Source organism: Melozone crissalis, unplaced genomic scaffold (assembly GCF_028551555.1).
Source record: "Melozone crissalis strain CALT ecotype California unplaced genomic scaffold, PUWL_Pcris_2 ptg000027l_1, whole genome shotgun sequence".
Classification (NCBI taxonomy): domain Eukaryota; kingdom Metazoa; phylum Chordata; class Aves; order Passeriformes; family Passerellidae; genus Melozone; species Melozone crissalis.
In genome coordinates this window covers 9531259-9549858 of record NW_026535805.1, presented here as the reverse complement: position 1 = coordinate 9549858, position 18600 = coordinate 9531259, and the positions used below count along the sequence as shown (strand labels likewise).

At 38.6% G+C, this 18600-nt stretch overlaps 1 protein-coding gene across 2 annotated transcripts in view; it reads right to left on the bottom strand.

The window, feature by feature from the left end:
• PRKCE (protein kinase C epsilon) overlaps positions 1–18600 on the bottom strand; it is a 285862-nt gene that overhangs the window by 108791 nt on the left and 158471 nt on the right. The gene's annotated exons all lie outside the window — the stretch shown is intronic.

The following is an 18600-nucleotide window of genomic DNA, read 5'->3' as shown; positions in this document are numbered from 1 at the left end:
TGATATAACTCAGTGTGAAAACATTAGGGCAAAAAAATCTTCAGAGTGCAGTGGGTCTTAAGGGGGTTTTTAATATCACTAACACCATCATAATATTCTGCACGCATTAAGCAAAAGCTGAGGATGAATTAGCAACAAAGAACATTTTTAATGAAAAACAGACTTTACAGACATTCCCTGAACCACTCCTGCTTTGGCAAACTAGACTATGAGACTTGGAGAGGACCATATTCGGTCATCCATTGCCAACTGAATCCATGCACTCAATACTTTGGTGCATATAACACTTTGATCTGCAGTTAACACCTGTCATTCTTTGAATTACAGCTACTGTGAATTATTACAGTGGCCTAAAAACACCAACTTTGGTCTGCTGCAAGCTTTTCTGTACATGATTGAGTTGTCCAAGCAACAGTACAGTGCCTAATAACAATACATAGAAAATTCAAAGTCTGAGAACAACTCAATGTAAAAAAAAGTCTCAAATTCTTTTACAAACATTGGAATAAACCCTGGTTTTGAGGGTTTTAGATAAAAAAGGTATCGATTAAAGAATTTCTAGAAAATTGTCTTAAATTAAACCAATGGATGGACATCTTTGAAAAAAAAACAGAGCACAGATGAACAAACAGAGACCAATGTCTTTCACTGCAGAGCAAAGGCTAAACTCCTTGAGTCCTCAACAGCAAATTTATTTATGCACAGAAGAGGCTAAGCTCCATACACAATATTGTTATACAAACACTTCATACTCAGAGTTGTTTTTCACCCTAAGATGACACATCTGTGGGATGGCCAGAGTGGCACTCCTATTCTAAAGTGAGCTCTCAGTAAATAAACACAGCCTTGTACATAAAGCTACCCCTTTTATTTATGCTGAAGAACAACCTAAAAGCAATGGTTGTAGGTTGCCCTTCAATAAAGAGATAAGAAATACCAGACAGTTACCAATTATGTTTAATTTTATGTTATCAATTTTGTTTATTTTTAGGGATTAAGCAAAACTCTAATGTCTAATAAATATCACAGCTCCTTATGAGAAAGACTGTCTTCCACAAAGAATATGTAACAAATAGTTCAAAAAATCCAATTAAAGATCCATTTTTTCAGCTTCTTGAATGATTTACTGACTTTACAAAGCTACTGGAAATCTTTTTAAAGCTCTTATAGGAAATAATTCTGTTTTAACACAGATCTGCTCCTTTGTTTATCATCCAGATTGTGGACTTTGCTACAGTATGCACAACCTGGATGTGAGAAAGTTAAAGTCTAACTCTTCTGGAAAGGTTTCCCCCCAGAAATCCAACTCTTCTGGAAAGGTTTCCCAAAAAGTTTTGTGCTTACAGGTAATGAACAAGATGTTCTGACAGAGCATAATACACATTTGATATGCTATTCAGTCTACAGTGCTGTTTTTCTCATTTTTTCATCTTAAGTGCAATTCTTCACAGATAAAGCACGTGTAATTTTACAGAGCATGTAAAATCCTCCTCTTGTTTTGGCTACATAAAAGCAGTATCATGACACTGGGGTTTTTTTGTTTGTTTGCTTTGTTTCTACTAACAAAGTTTTAAACCTACTTTCACTGCATTAGTTTTAATTCTATATTTAATTCTTTAATGAAATTACATTTTTCCTTCTAATACTTACAGTTTAAATAATATAATGAAACAGTATCCTTTTCAGAAATGCACTGACTTGAAAACAGATACAAGCAATGCATCTGAAAGCATCAGATTAAATGTCAGGCCTCGCTTATCAAAAATAACTTCCACACAAACAGCATCACTGTGTGTGAGAAGGATCCTCGACCTGTAGTTAGAAAATGTAGTTTTCTTGGTCTATCTTGGATAGTGCTGGAGGTCCATTAGCCAGTTGCCCTCAAACAATCTCTGTGTCAGTCTGCTATTCCCCTTTTGTCACTGAAGACCAGCACTTGGCCAAATCCATGCCAAATCTTGGCCAAATCCGTGCCCTGCTTTAGAGTGGAAGTGCCCAGAGGAGCTGCATGTTGGAGAGCATTGGCTCTGCCAACACCTCACCTCTCACTGCACCCTGCGTGCAATCCCCACCTTGTCAGTCAGCAGCAGGACTCATTCAGAGGACTTGGAGCAGGGCAGAATCATAGAAGCATGGAATCATTAAGACTAGAAAAGACCTCTAAGATCTCTTGGTTCAACCACTAACCCAGCACTGCCAAGGCCATCACTAAACCATGTCCCTAATTGCTACATCTACACATCTTTTAAATATCTCCAAGGAGGGTGACTTCCCTAGGCAGCCCGTTCTAACGCACCACTACACAATTTGTTAAGAAATGTTTACAATCTAGACCTCCCCTGGCACAACTTGATAGCATTTCCTCTTCTACCAGCTGTTATTTGGGAGAAGAGACCAACTCCCACATCCCTCCACCCTCCTAGAGAACAGAAAGCTCTCCTCTCAGGCTCTTTTTCTCCAGGCTAAACAAGCATCTGACATTACAGTGCCTGACTGACCACTGGATGACTGGACATGAGCCTTTCATCACAGCAGATGAAGTCACTGGAGAAATTAGCTCATCCACAAGCTTAACAACAACTTCAAGTTAACATCAAGTTCCGTCACTTATTCACTGTGACCCTATATAAACATATAAGCAATGCTTTCCCACTGTCCCCAAGCAAAACCCTGCCACATCTTGTGTAAGACTGGATTTTAGGGAAAACTTTTTACTGAAAAGGTGGTCAGGCATCGGCACAGGCAGCCCATGATGTGGTGGAGTCACCATTCCTGGAAGCATTCAAAAAACCTGTGCATATGGCACTAAGTACATGGTTTAGTGCTGAGCATGAGGGGCTGGGTTAACAGGCAGACTTGATGACCTCAAAGGTCTTTTCCAACCTGAACAATCCTGTGATTCACACTGCTGTTTTGGGCCACAGGCATAAAATCAGGCAGGAACTGTCCCAGGTGACTCAGAAGCAGATGATCACATCTGTTCTGGTTCATATCCAGGGTTGTGAACCACTTATTTCTAGCAGAACTTACAATAGTCTGTATTTAAATTAAAATCCATTTATCTCATACTGAACACTCATACTAGAGATGTTAATTTATCTGTCTGAAGACACCTACTTTAGAACAGAGCTACACTGCTCTCTCCAAATGTCTCTCATCATTTACAAGCAGGAAAGTAAAGATTAGTAAATGCTAGCAGAAAGCAGGGAATATTTAGGAAAAGCCCCAACATCTGTGTGATATCAGCAACTAGTGTATTTAATGCATTCTTTTGAAAATACTAGCATCCCAAACAAAATTGTCCTTTAAAATATATTTTTAAAATCTAACAGAGGTATGTATTAGGTTCTATAAAATACCATTAGCATACTGCATACTGGGCATGGCATTTCTATTCTTAGCAAAGCAGTTAAAATTAAGTGAATTTCTCATAGTCAGAATACTAGCAAGTTTCAATAGAAACAATTTCTTCTCATGGTATTTCTACTAAATAGTCACAGAGGCTTATAATCTCTTCAGTAAAGGCTGTTTCTTATGTAACATACGTTATGTTCCCTGTTTTGGTTTTGAGTCCTTCTGTCTTCTGTACTATTCAGTTTATCCTTTTTTAATGCATTTCTTACATTTTATTTTCAAAAGATGGAGTAAGAAATGATGACAATTTCCAAGTGTTCATGGAGAATGCTGTCGGTGGAGCACATTGAGTTTAGGCTTCATACGATGGTACTTGAGAACTGGCAAATTTAAAACTAATTTTATTTCAAAACCATAGCCAGTAATGCCACTACTTCTTTTTACTGTAGCCAAGAGTAACTCTTGAGTTATTTGAAAAACAACAGCATATAATTGCTTTTATATACTCATATGTACATACATACATAATGCCTACAGTTTTAAAGACTCAAAAGACTTGCATGCTTAAATCCAAGCTCTAAGGGAAGTGTTATAAAAGTCAGAAATATTTGGCATGGAAAATTGCACAAAACTCATAAATACCTGCAAAATGGAGGCTTAAACGAGCTGTCTGAACTACATTTAATGCTGTTCATTGTGTAGTATCCATTAAGCATGAATTATAAGTCACAACTTAAAAGTAATTTCTTAAAATTTAAAAGAAAGGAAAGTGCTGCATAACGCTTAGCAATCTTCAAAGGAAACAAGACTGGGGGAGTAAGACCTGCACACCAAATATCAAAGGCTCAACCATGTCAGGGCTTGTTTCATACTAAAACAGGTTCAGCATAAATGAGAAGGGCTCAATGTGGAGCACTAACTGCAACAAGATTATCCTCCACAGCCATGTCTTATCTTCAATGCTCTGAGTACTTACACAATTCTGACAACAACCAAACAAATGCAAAAAATAAGGCAGAAAAAGATCAAGAGAGCTTACACACAAATAGAGGGGGTATCTAGCATTTCTCATTGCTGACAATGCTGACTTCTAAATGAGAGCAATGCTGATCCCTTCCCTCAATTTGGAGGTGATTGTTATCAAATTGTCAGTGTTTGGGGAAGGGAAAAAATCAATTAAACTTTAGTTAAATGGCTTCTGCCCCATCAAAGGCAAAGCATGGGCCATGTATGACAGTAACACAGAAACTGGTGATGCTGCCAGGTAAATCCTTGCAAGAGCACCCTGACCCCTCATGGCACTTCTGGCACAAGGGGCTTTTCACCCTGGCCATCTCCTGGGTGTCACGTTGCTGTCACCCCTACCTTACAAGCACCATCCAGAGAGCTAGCTGGTTTAACATCAACCTTTGATAATTATAACTGACCCTAAATGAACAACAAATGCAAAGGAACAATGGTTGTACTGAGGTTTCATTGCTGAAACCTGCTTTTGTATCATATTTAAGCCTGATCACTTTAACCAGTATATATGTACTGAAATAGAGCTTTTATTTTAGCACTACATAATGTCTAAACAGAGGAAGGGTATTGATTGAAGCAGGAGAGGTAATTTGTCTAAAAATATGTTGGAAAGTGAGAAGGGGCAGAAACAATGTCCAGGACTTCTCAGGATTCAGAATGGAGTGTAACCAGATCATTATGCATCAAAATAAGGTCTCAAAGGAGTATTCCCAAACTCTATTCTGGGCTGTACAGTAGAGGCATATATACTGGCATTAAGATTTCTCCAAGCAGAAATTATTACAGGATTTTGCATTTAAGAATTTAATCTATTTTAAAGGGGAAAAAAAACCAAACCAACCCAAAACAACAAAAATCCACCATGAACAAAAAGCTAAACACCCCCATATATTTACATTTCTATATCCTTTCTTTTGGCAAAGCCTTGTTTAGTAGTAACACATGCAACAAACTAATTCCATACATTTTAGAGAAAAAATAAGTAAGGTAAGTGCTATAATATGATATCATAAAGCTGTTACTGATGAGCACAGAAATTATGTAGATAGTTTACCACAGTCATAGAAAGAGCATGAATTTTTTCTATGTCTTCTTCTAGAATTATTATGTTTCCAAATTACTTCTTAAACAAAGAACAAGCATACAGGTTTTCCTACTGTATCTCAAATCTGCTTTATTTAGGAGATCTGACAGGAAATTTTTGATTTGATAGGAGAATCAGATCCTTCAGTAACACTGTATTGTTAACAAAAACAAAGATGCTGAGTGTTACTAAAGAAATGAAAAAAATGCTCACAGAATGGATGAGTTTTAAAAGAGATATGTGTCTAGACATGTCTGCTAACACCAGCTATTTACTAAATGCACTGAAGAATAAATTCCATTTTAAAGTATATCATCCCAAAGATGGTGGGTGGCTTTGTAGCATGGGCTGAGGCTCAAATGTATCTGCCTTCAAACACATGCTTACCTTTAAATGATTAAATTCTTGTCTAAAAGAGAGATTCCGCCTATATCTATTTTAAAATTTCCCTTGAGATGTGCACAGAGTTGATTTGGGGCGTCGCAGGCACATATTTCTGTTTGAGGGATTCTGTTACTTTCCGTTTTTTAAAAAAAAGCCCAAACCAAAACACCCAAATAAAAAGCTATCCAATGAATACTTAGACATGATTCGAAGTTTTTCTACATACTTAATTATTATCAGGAGCACATTCATAAACTCACTCAAAGCTGAAGGGATAACAATAACTCCCCACAGCTTTCAAACAGAAATCCTTCCACATTCAATACACTTAATAAAGGAGGACTTAATGTCCAGAAACACTAAAGAGATACTGATAGTCCAATTGCAATTTCAGCATACACAGAAGTACAATTTAGTTTTCAGAAATGTCCCAGAAATGTGCCTTGGTGGCTGGCAATAATTTGGACCAAGTGTTCAAAACCAGGAGTGAGGTCCTTGAAGAGAAGGGATGAGCCCCCAGTGCTGCCCCAGCTGCAGCCCATCCACTTGGCTACAGCAGAGCCTGGGGTGAGAAGGGATTAGGTTCCACACTGCTCAGAAAAAATGTTCCTTTAAATGACTCAGATACTTTTCTTAACAAAGTCTTCAAGATAAGCCCTCAAGTTTCTGCACTTGATCTCCACAACGCCCACAGAATTAGTGACAATTTACACAAGCTTAAGGTATTAACAACATGGAATTACACATGGTTATCTTCAGTGACCACACAGCATGGTTTAATAAATCAAATATTTAACAAACAGAATTCTGTTTTATAGGAGCTGGATCACTGGTCCAGTGGTATATATTTATATTTATATTTATATTTATATTTATATTTATATTTATATTTATAGATATGCAGTCTGTTTTTTAGATCCCTGGGAGCTCACACAGATGATGGGGTACTGACCTCATTTTGGAGGGTGGATATAGCAATTTCCGTACTTTAACAGCTGTCAGATCCACAAAGCAAGCAAATCAGACATGAATCCCTCCTACTTCCTCTCAATTTTTTTATTGGTAACATTAATCATTTAAAGAAAAATTGCATTCCTGAAACAATGCAACAACTTGTAACTACAATTTTCATAATACAATTTATTTGGCAAAGGAAGTTATATCAGTAGAAATACCACACAGAAATTATCACTATGTGGCAGGTTTTCTGAAAAGAGAATTTCATCTCAAGGTTTTTAAAATAAAAAAGTTGGAAGTTTCAACTCCCAAACCTTTTTCCACAATCCAGACATTATTGTTTTTTCAGTTGTAAAGGAGATGTCACAGGCAACAAGACCAAAAAACAATGCTAACTAATGTTGTTTCAGTCTTTCAGTCTTATTTTTCAGGAGGAACAAACAGCCTCACTCTAAACACAATGCCCTTATGTCAACAAATCTGCAATTGAAATTAGAGAACTGGAAATGCATTCTACATATGGCAAATACTAAAGCTGCTATTCATGAGGAAAAGCTCGCTCCATTAAATTTAATGTGTCTATTCGTCCCAACTAGCAAAGTAATAATTTACAAAACATAGAACAATTTTTGTGCCATAACTTGACTTGATAAACTTGCAGGCAGAAAATTAAATTAGTTCATGTCAGTAAGAGTCAGATCATGTTGTTACAGTGTTAGCAGTGAGCAGTATTAGCAGCCTGGCATTAGCATTGTTAGTGTTAAGCACCTGACAGACTAACAAAATGAAATATCTCATATTAAGTCAGCTACTTACTAGAAGTAAAAAAGCAGAAAATATTCTAAATTAAGAAACTATATATATATATATATATATATATATATATATATATATATATAAAATATATTTGATTATTATTATAAGTTTAGTGTTATTATTATTATAAGATGAGCTACCCTTGGGACTCGATCTTTCTGCTGTCACTGCTGCAAGCCCACAAACTCATCCTGCAATTTGACTGCACCCAGCCCTTGTGGTGGCAGTGGTGGTGGCCACTGCTCTGGCGACACACGCTCACCCTGGCTGTGCTTTGTCCTCTGGGACACAAGGAGGGTGACACAAACCACCCCAGGCAGGGCTGCGGTGGGAGGTGAACTTCCCCAGCAGCACACAGCCACGCTTATTTGAACAGAGCTCCAGGCTATGGAAGGATCTGCAGGGGCAAATGACCCCTCTGCAGGGTCAGCACCTGAGCTGCTGGCTTTCGTCAGCTTCCTGGAAAGGAAACAGCCTTGGGATGTGAAGAAGGAAAACAAGCACTGTAAAAACTTCAGGACAAAGCTCTTTTCCCAGAGGTAACTATTAAACCAGTCAGATCCCAAATGATGCTATTTTAAGCGGGTGTTTGTGATAGATTAGAGAAGTTCAGCAGTCTCTTTCTACTACTTGCAAAAGCTACACACATTATGATGAAACAGAACCTTGTATGTCTGGGATTCTAGCCTTTCAGAAATTGTTTCTTAAATATTTGTTCAACTCTAGCTTTGGTCCCTTCTCATAGAACAACAGAAGCCCATTATCCTGTGGATACCATGCAAAAGGCCAGAGACAGAGCAAGATCTCACAGAAAAGAGGGCTGCAAAAATTCTGTATGATTCTCAGGCCACAGCAAGACAGAAACTGCTTTGCACTACACAGGACCCTGCAGATATCCCAGTCACATGCCAGCTACAGAAAAGTCATGGCATCTGAAGGCAAAAAAGGGAATGAAAAACACTTACTGCCTTAGGCCACTAAATCTCAAAGTTGCCTTGCTGATTCCATTTCCAGATCCCCATCCTGATAGCAACAACTTGCTTCTATCCAAGCTTTGAAATGCGTGCAACAAAGCATCCTTGTACTTAAAATTTCTATATCAAAATTCCATATAACCACATTAAGGTTCTCTGGGGCATAACCTACATAGGTCAGAGAAGATGGCTTTGAAAACATGGTTTTATAAAGGTTGTACCCTCAGCAAGCTCAAGCCTGCTGATTACACAGATTAAATTACACAGATTCAAAGTACTACACAGTGGCAGTGAAATCTCACCCACAATTAGAGAAGTGGTTTTGCTTTTTTTTTTTTTTTTTTGTTTCTCAATAAAGCACTAACTATTTGCTTGTATCCTTCACAGGGCAGAGGGAGCCCACTGCAGAACTGACTGTGATTCAGAGAACATCCCTCAGTGCCTATGCAATAACTGAGACAGCCAGAGAAGATTCCATAGCAGCTTCCTTTTCCCAAGCAGGAAGAATCCCTTCAATATACAGATTTTGGTACAAAGTAAAAAGCACAGAATCCTCATTACTTTGCTCAAAAAATGCTAATGAAAGCCAGAGGAAGCTTCAAGGACAGGGAGAATGGCAGTGATATATTATATTTTATTTATGCAGACTTTTTTTTCCTTATACTTTCAGGTAATGCTAATGCTATTCTTCAACTAATTAAAATAAAGACTTCAAAATCTGGACATTACTCCCCCCTTCCAACAGTACTAAAGTAATAAGACAGAAAGTAGCTGTACCTTCATGCAGATAAACCCACTGATGTGTTTAGTTATACATCTAATAAACAAAAGAGGGTTTGACCCCAAGCAGTATGACATATTAAAACAAGGCAATCAAGCCACTGGATTTGATTTTTCACAACTCTACTGAACAGAACAAAACAAGTGAAAGATATTAGTGCTACGCCTGAAAAGGCCTGTTCTCCAATGTAGCTATCACAAAAAATAACATCTGACAAAATTTTTTTCCATTTTTGCCCCAATATACAACCCATAACACACTTAAACCAGTGTTCCAACATTTCACTACTCTTTCTAGTTTATCTATTAGTAAGGACTATGTTATGACAATCTTGTCCTCCTCTACCAACAGACTCATCTTGCCCATTTCCTAAGTGGGCAGTTCTTGCAATCAATTGCAAGAGACAAAACTCAGCAGCAAAAGAACTCCTTCCGTCTTGCCACGGTCTTTCTTGCAAATGTGGGAGGAATTTTCCTTATTCTAATATCCCCCCAAGCACAAAACAGAAGCTTAATTAAGAACATCTCTGACTCACAAGCAGTGCTGTTAAGGCGACTCTCACATCTCTGTCCTTCAACATTACATACATTACTACAAATTTCCACACAGAAGACAGTAATGAAAATCTTATGTAAATCCTGAAGTAATCAATATGATTTATTATCAGCATACTACTTTCACACTCCAGTCCAACAAAGCATTTCTGGATGTGGCTATAAAAAAGAGCCTATTCACTCTGCCATGGATTGCAATGGAAATTTCCCAGTATTTAAAGCACTATTTACCTGCCCTGCATGATGTTAATCCTCTGCAACTAATGCATGGTAAAAATGGACACATGAGCTAAACAGGATGTTCTTTCTCCTTGCTAGGCTTATGGACACAGCACCATGAAGGAATTGCACATGATGAGTCTGTGTGTTGTCAGTAGAACCTGAATGTATTATATAGGTTTTTACTGGGGAGGCGATTGACACATGACAGGAACAAGGAGGCAACATCTTGCTCCTGTCATGATGTCCCCTCATAACCTATTATTGGCAGAAGAAGCATTTCTCAGTGACAAGATTAAGCAAGAAAAGCTTTAATGTCTTTCTAATTTGCTTCCTCATTTTCTTCAATATACAGAATATTTCTGTAAATTTTTCAATATACAGAATACTATACAACAATAAAAAAATAGAGGAATGAGGGAATATTAGAGTCTTAATGCATTTTAAAAGGAATTGGGGTCCTACCATGCAGTTCCTACCAGGTCCATCATGTCCTCTGATTTGCAATATCAGACTGCTACCTATAAATATAATGCTGATTTCTTGCAGGTCTTTGTGCAAAAGAGCAGTAAAGGGATCTCTCTCAAGGTTCTCAGGATTCCCAGCAAAATTTTGGAGCATTTGAGGTTTTGTACAGTGTGCTTGCTGAAATACACATCATATGAGAACCCCAGCTGTTGCTAAATTAAGCAACACATATCTAGCCCTCAGGTTTTGGAGAAACACTTCAAAAATGTGATGCAAGTGCACACCCCACCCCAAAATACATTATGGAAAATTGTGCCTGTCTCTCTATCTTGGATACATGAATACAAATCAGCATGGGGTTCACATGGCAGGCTTTGGTGGTGGTGGTGGTGGTGATAAACTACAGAGGCAGCTGCTGTGAGAACCTGCTAGAAGCTTCCCCTATATCCAAATGCCAGCTGGGCGCATGATGGACCCATGCTAGCTGAGGCTGAGCCCATCAGCAGCAGTGGTAGCACCTCTGGCTTCAAGTATTTAAGAAGCAGAGAAAAACCTCCACTATGCAACAGCAGGAAGATGCGGGAACCCAGGAAGTTCCTCTGGCTGCCATGGAGGATGCAAGACCCTGTCATGAGGGCTCAGAGAGCTTGGCACAGAGCCCAAGACCCCTGTGCCTTTGATGTAGCCTTGGAAAAAACAATTGCCAATCTTATATGAAGAATTACAAGCCACAAAAGTTTAAGTGGAATGATAGTGAATTTATCACAGGGTGAAAAATAGATTTTTTGGGGTTTTTAGAATGGGGGTTCAGGGGGCAAGAGGGAGGAATCAGAGCATGTCCAGCCTTTCTCCTTCTCCTTCTTGGCCTCCATCTTCTACTGTGATGTTGGCACTTTTAGATTGGTTTAGAGTAGAAGCTCACTGTCTAACATAGGTGATATGTATTGAAAGTAACTGTAAATATTGTAAATGCAGTTTTTAGTATAAAAAGATAAAACCACCCCAGGCGAGGAGAGAGTACCTCTGACTGCCTTGCTGAGAGAACCTCAGCAGGACAGGAGAAAGAATTTTATAGATAAACAACCTTGAGACCGAGAAATGAAGAGCTCTGACTCCATCGAGCACTGGGCTGGGAAAAGAGAGTTTTTACCGTTTCTTGGGGTCACTCTGACCAGCTAGAGACCCTGAGACAGCAGAGAAAGAAGTAAGAATATGTGGGAGAAACAGCACTGCAGACAGCAAGTTCATTGAAGGAGGAAGGCAAGGAGGTGCTTGAGGTGCCCCAGCAAAGACTCCCCTGCAGCCCATGATGAAGACCATGGAGAGAGAGCCCATTTCCCTGGAGCCCATGGAGGCTCACAGTGCAGCTCAGATCCACCTGCAGCCTATGGACAGCCCCACACTGGAGCAGGGGGATGCCTAAAGGAGGCTGTGAGCCCGTTAGAAGCCTGTGCATGAGCAGGACCCCAGTGGGATGTGGAGACCCATGGCAAGGGAAGTTCATGCTGAAGCAGGTTTGCTGGCAGGGAGGGACACATGCTGAAGCAGTTTGTGAAGGATTCCTGTTGGGCAAGTTCCTGATGGTCTATCTCCCATGAGAGAGGCCCCACACTGGAGCAGTGGAAGAGTGTGAGGAGCCCTCCCCTTGAGTAGGTAAGAGCCCAAGAGAAAATGTGTGATGAACTGATGAAACCCCATTGCCTGTCCTGCTGTGCCACTGGAGGACATGTAAAGGATTTGGATTTTAAGAAGTTGGGCCTGGCAAAACGGGAGGGGTGACGGGAAGGTGTTTCAAGATCTGGTTTTATTTCTCATGATGCTTCTCTAATTTGATTGGCAATAAATTTAATTAATCTCCCCAAGTTAAGTATGTTTTGCCCTGAAAACACTCTCCCCAATGAGTCTTCCTGTCCTTATCTCAATCCATGAGCCTTTGGTAGTACTCTTCTCCCCTGTCCTCTTGCAGAGGGGAATGGCAGAGAGACTTTGTGGGCACCTGGCTGGGGTCAACCCACTACAGCTGGATTAACTTTGTGTCTTAAGACACATAAATGGGTAAAAAACAAGACTCTGTTTGAGCCAAGTTCTAAAAGTGTACTTATTTCTAACTTTTGCTTTTTTTTTTTAGATTCCAAACACCCTAGCTGCAAAGTTCATTTAGCCCTTATTCTCCAGCCTTTGGTAAAACAGATGCATTGGTGTCTTTCTCATTTTCAGTGATTTGCTGAGCATGTGGCTCCAACTTTCACATGAAATGCAAAGTGCCTCTGGTGTATGAAAATAAGCTTAACTGGCCACCTAATTTCTAACTGAGGCAGAATTTCAGAAAAATGTTGAAGCATCATCTGCTTGAAGGAATCTAATGGGACTTGAGCTGTTTTACCTGACCTATGGCAGATTAAGCCTCAAATAAAAAGTACACTCACAGAGGAAAAGAATTGGCAAAGAGCCTTCAAAGAGGCAACAGATGTGTTGATTGAGATGTATTTTGTTTTTCATAGTTCTCTAAAATTGATGTAAAATTCAGGAATGCTTAAAAACTTACTGATGGAAGCAGCTGGCAAGTGTGAAGAGTGGGATGTTGGATGATGAGGTGACTTAGCATAGGAATTGAGAGGGGGAAAAAAAGAGAGACCAAAATGGAATCCAACAGAGCTTTAAACCCCTCACTTTGGAGAAAGAAAACTCAGAGAAAATAAGATGTGAAAGAAAAGGGAACATAGGGCTGATGAAAGAGAGCACATCAGACAATGCTCCCTTTCCTCCCTGTAGGATGAACTGTGATCAATGCAGCTCACATCTGTCAATGGCCCAAACTCCAAGGGCAATCTGAGTTCAGAATTATTGTTTATCAATTAATCTCCTTTCTACTCATTTGCTGTACAGAAAAGTTAACTCTCCTTACTAAAGAAAGCTCATAAATAAGAATTAGCAGATATACATGTACAGAGTCAGATACAGAAAAGCACTCAAGGGTCATGCCTTTTCCACAGAGATCTAAATGCGTGTCGTACAGTGCTCTAACAGGTTGGATATTATCATGATGAAAGAAAATATGTTAGATTGCTAAGGTTTTCCCAAAGATATTGTCAAGTAAATTCACTGAAACAACTAACTTAAAAAAACCAACACAGGTACCAACAAAAAACCAACCAAGTACAGGTACAGAAAGTCAGCTTTTATAGGTCTTCTCCTTCCACAAGTCACCTTTTGCTACTTCCTAAAACAGAAAGCAGTTCAGTACTAACAAATGCCCTCAGCACCCACTGAAGGTTGACTTCCAAAACATATGTGAACACTTCATATAAGAATAAATGTGAGCAGGAGAAAATCTGCTTCTAACATCTCTTAAAACTGTGAGTCTTTCAAGAAAAATACTTGCTAAACTTTAGGCTATGTATCTGTTTCTGAGAGAGAAAACAGTACTAAAAAAAAAGGCCAAAAAAAAAGGGCTCTGAATTATTTTCTTTTCTTCTTCAGAACAAAGATCAAGTAAAATACTTCTTCAGGATCCAAAGAACTTTCTCCCTACTCCAGAAAGTAAATCAGGCAATGAAAACAGAGACAAAACAACTCTTGGAATGATTGTAGATTTAATTTTTCTCTTATTATTCCAGTGCTGTATCTGTTTTCCATTTAGCACTGACCCTGTCTTCACACCAGTGGTACTACCTGTGGATATTCTAAGGCATCAGGTAAATTCTCCTAACACTGACAGCACAAAACTCATCTAGAAACCTGTGCACAGCACAAGGAGGATTGGGTCCAACCAAAATCTGTGGAGAGCCAAGAGAATGGCAAGGAGACTGCCTGCAGCACAAAGGACAACTATTTGTACAACTTAATGCTTTAAATGCATAGCCACAGGAGGATAAGATCTATCTTTGGTTACAGCTCTACACTCATGCCAGAGAACAGAGACACATAAAATCCAGGAGAAATTGGCTCAGTTTACTTACAGTAGAGATAAAAAAAGAAACCTTAATTGTCCGTGTCCAAACTGGAAAGATACAAAATGTTCTAGCAATTGTAAAAAAAAATAACCTCTAGAACTTCATTCCATTTATTGTTTTGTTTATTAACAAGTCAAGAGATGGCAGACACTTTAAAAAACCTTTCCTTCAAAATTCAGGTCATAGCCCATTATCCTAAAACCTTTCTGTCCTCCTTGCTTTGCCAGCACCTCTGCTCACATTCAAACACTACATAATTCATTTTAACGTAGCCTTATCAGGTTGCTGAATAAGAATGTGAAAGCCAGCTGGCTGTAAGCTGAAAAAATATATTCAGTTCCTTCTTATTGCTGCTGTCTCTGATGTAGCTGTTCCTATGGTAAACTTAAATACCACCGCAGGAAGCTGTATCATCTATCAATTCACAAGTTGCAAAGTGTGGTGGATGGAGATTTCATTTAACAGATCCCAGAACTGTCTGGTTGAAGGATGTCACAGTTGAAAGCTGGAGACTGAATTTCTTTCTTTTTTTTTTTTTTAAACAACCCTGCATAATCTCAAGAATAAGACATATGGCAGCATTTCCAAGTTGGTTTCAAAGAGATTTTGATTTCCTACTCACTTTCTCTCAGTGTGAAGTACCTAAGAAGGTGTCAGAAGTTCCTCGAGAAAATCCTTTTAGCACTGGTTGTCTTTAGAAAAAGAACCTCTAGAGAGAAGCTCCTTTAAAAAAATAAACCAAAAAACAAAATCTCAAACAATTTTGCCTGTTCTATGGCTGGAGCTTCTAACTTGACTCTCCATGACACATCACAGCAGTCATGAATTAGCTTATTATAACCATTTTAATTCAGAAAAAATGCACTTTCATCTTGAGAAGGAGACAAAAACATCCTAAGAAAGAGATTATCCCAGACGCTAAAGAGATTTTTACCATCAGAAATCTCATAAATAAGAGCTAATGTACCCTATAAAACCTCTTCCTTTAGTAACTATCTATTCAAAATCAAAAATATATTCTTATACATTGAAAAGACTTCTCTAAATGGTTTTATAATAAAAACATTTGCCATTAGCATACAGTAGCCAAATTAAAATATTGAGTGTATTTTAAGAAATACAAATGAAGGTGGAAAAAAAATCTAATTTAAACTAAATAAAACCACATTTATAATCTGACCTTTTCTTTATTCCACTTCTGGAAAACCATAACAATAAGACTTTAACAAAGAGAAAAAGCATATAAAGATGTTTTTTAACAAGTAGAAAAGAAATGCAAGGAAATGGAAACACAGCATTTCAAGGTTTGAGCACTCCAAAAATCTCTTTATTAAAAAAAGTCTTCACTAAGAACCCTCCAGATTTTTTAAAGCTCCCAATAATACCCCTTCCAACACATGAAACCAAACCTTACTTTTTGATGCGTTTGGAACACACCTGAATCTGAAAATTTGATATCACACAGTGAATCTAAACCAGTCAATTGCCAATTACCAATTTTTTCATCCTGTATTTTTGGAACCACTACAACAAACTTCTACTAGAAAGTACAGATTTATAGGATACAGTGAAACTGTCTGAACTCAGCTGCATTAAAAGTGTCTTAAATCCTACATCCCAACCCAGAGGTGTTCAGAATAGCTGCCTCTGTGTGGGAGCTTGGACCACGATATCCATATTGTGGAATCAGTTTGCTTCCCCTCCCACATGCAGGAACATCATCTTAGTATACACAATGCCCCTTGTTCCATGGTGGGGAAAAAGTCATAGAAATAGGCCAAGAAAATGAGATGTCACTAAGTGATTTTCAGTCAGCCCACACAGAACATTAGGTGGAAGAAAGCATTCCTCTGTGCAAGCATTACCACTATTATTAGCAGCATCTAGACTTATTTAAAATGATTATTCCTGTATCTATTCCAGCAAGCAACACAGATTATACTTGTGCCTTAGATGGAAAGACAGACATAAAATCATGAATATGATCCTCCCTCTGCATTGTATTTATCTTTACCAGAAGGAAGAAAAACAGGATAGAAAGTTTTCCTGGAAACCAAGGGCAAAAATAAATCTTAGTTTCAGAGAAGCCAACTGAAACATTATGATTATTGTGCCAGACCTGTGGTTTTGATGAAAATGAATTGTAAATTATTTAGAAAAGAGTAGAAAGCTGCATCACAAATCAAAAGTAGTAAGATCCCAGTTTGAGTAGAGAGAGATGAGCAAATTAATCCTGTCTGCCATCAGCAGTGCAGGAGTTGTGTGGCTCTACCATTGCACCAGAAGCACGTTTTGAATCATCATCAAAATAAACTGACCTGGGCATTTACAAGTTTTTTAACCAACAGGACAATCACTAGGTGTGAGGAGTAGTTGCCTTCTGAGCAGTGAAGACCCCTAGTTTTATCTGTACCACATTTCCCCCTTCCTTTTATTCTCACAAACGTGCAGCTTCCTGCTGCCACTACAGAACATCATCTGTCTGGTCACACGTGCCACAAGAGGGTGAAATCCTATTTATAGCCGCTGGAATACCCCTGGTAAGTTATCTTTTCTAACATGCTGTTTCAGCACTGGTCCTAGCACAGGAACTCTTGCTGCCCAGCGCTCATTTCTTCAAGGGGCACTGCTCTAAACCAGCTGTTTCCCCCTCAGACACAAACTGCACACACGCTGAAATACAATGGTCTTGGTCAGGGACCAACTCTGATAAACTGCCAGGAGGTTTGAGTTACATTGCTGTGAACTCACACAAAAGTAATCTGTCTCTGCACATATGAAAAAGGGAAAGAAATGGTTCTCAGAAGAACAGTTCTTTGGAACAGGTTTTTGAGGTGCTTTATGGCTTACACATAACAAAATTAAAGCAAAAATCTTTCAGCAAGCATAAGACTTCTTTAAGAAATTAAAATAGAAATTTTCCTCCTATTTCAAATTAAGGAGCAGGTTATACTAGACTACAGCAAAAACTACTCATTTGTTAATTAAAAAAAAAAAATCTTTTTATTTACATGCAGTGGTGTTATTCTTCCATGTAAGTCTAACTCCTGAGAAACAGAATTTCTTGTACAATCAATTTTTTCTTTTCCCACTGTCAAACACCAGTTCTCCCTTTTCCTCCATCTCTGGGTCTTGGAAGAGCAAAACTTAGAAACTGATTTCTAAAAAACTATTTCTAAAACCCCACTTATAAAAGCTGTAATTTTCCTTCCACTGAGTTGGCCATGATGGCCCACTACTCATCTCCCTTTTCTTATCTAGGGCTAAGAAAACAGTCTATATCAAAACTGACAAGATTTTCAGATACAAATTACTATGCAATAGGTAGGCAGGCAGGCATATAAATCAGACAACTTTTTAAATTTAGTGATTATGGTTTACTGCGAAAGGAGATATTTTTCATGAGAGGAACTCAGGATTTTCTGGTTTATTTTTGGTTATCACATCTTTCTAGCAGATCATGATTCATTCACTAGTCTTCAAGGAAGACCAGTGCACATGAGTATTTTTAAGCACAGTGCTGGCGTAGTTTAAAACTCACTTGCAGCAGCAAGATCAGATCTCCAATGAAGGCTCAGCACTTCTGCCCATGTTTTACATACAAGGGGCTGGGGAGCCCCACAGCTCAGGCTGGACTGCAGGCCTGCAGAAACCCAGCTGCAAAGCAGCACACACTGTGGGGATGTCCCCAGACCAGAGCTAATGTTCCTAAACGGAGCCTTCAGCACAGGGATGTGGACGTTTTATGCAGTGAAGTACAGTATTAGAAAATATTTTTAAAATATTTTCATTTAACATACATATTGCATGGCATGTTTTATGGGCATGTATAGATATACACAGTCAAATCTAATGTCAGAAGAGGTGTAAACAGTTCTGCTGTGCCCTCCTCTCCCTGTGAAATTTATAATGACACATGATCTGGGAAATTTGCAAGACTGCAGAAGAAAGCATATTCACCAGCACAGGGACTCTCTGTCATAAACTTTATTAATGCAAATTCTCATCTGCAAGTGTAATACAACTTTCATTG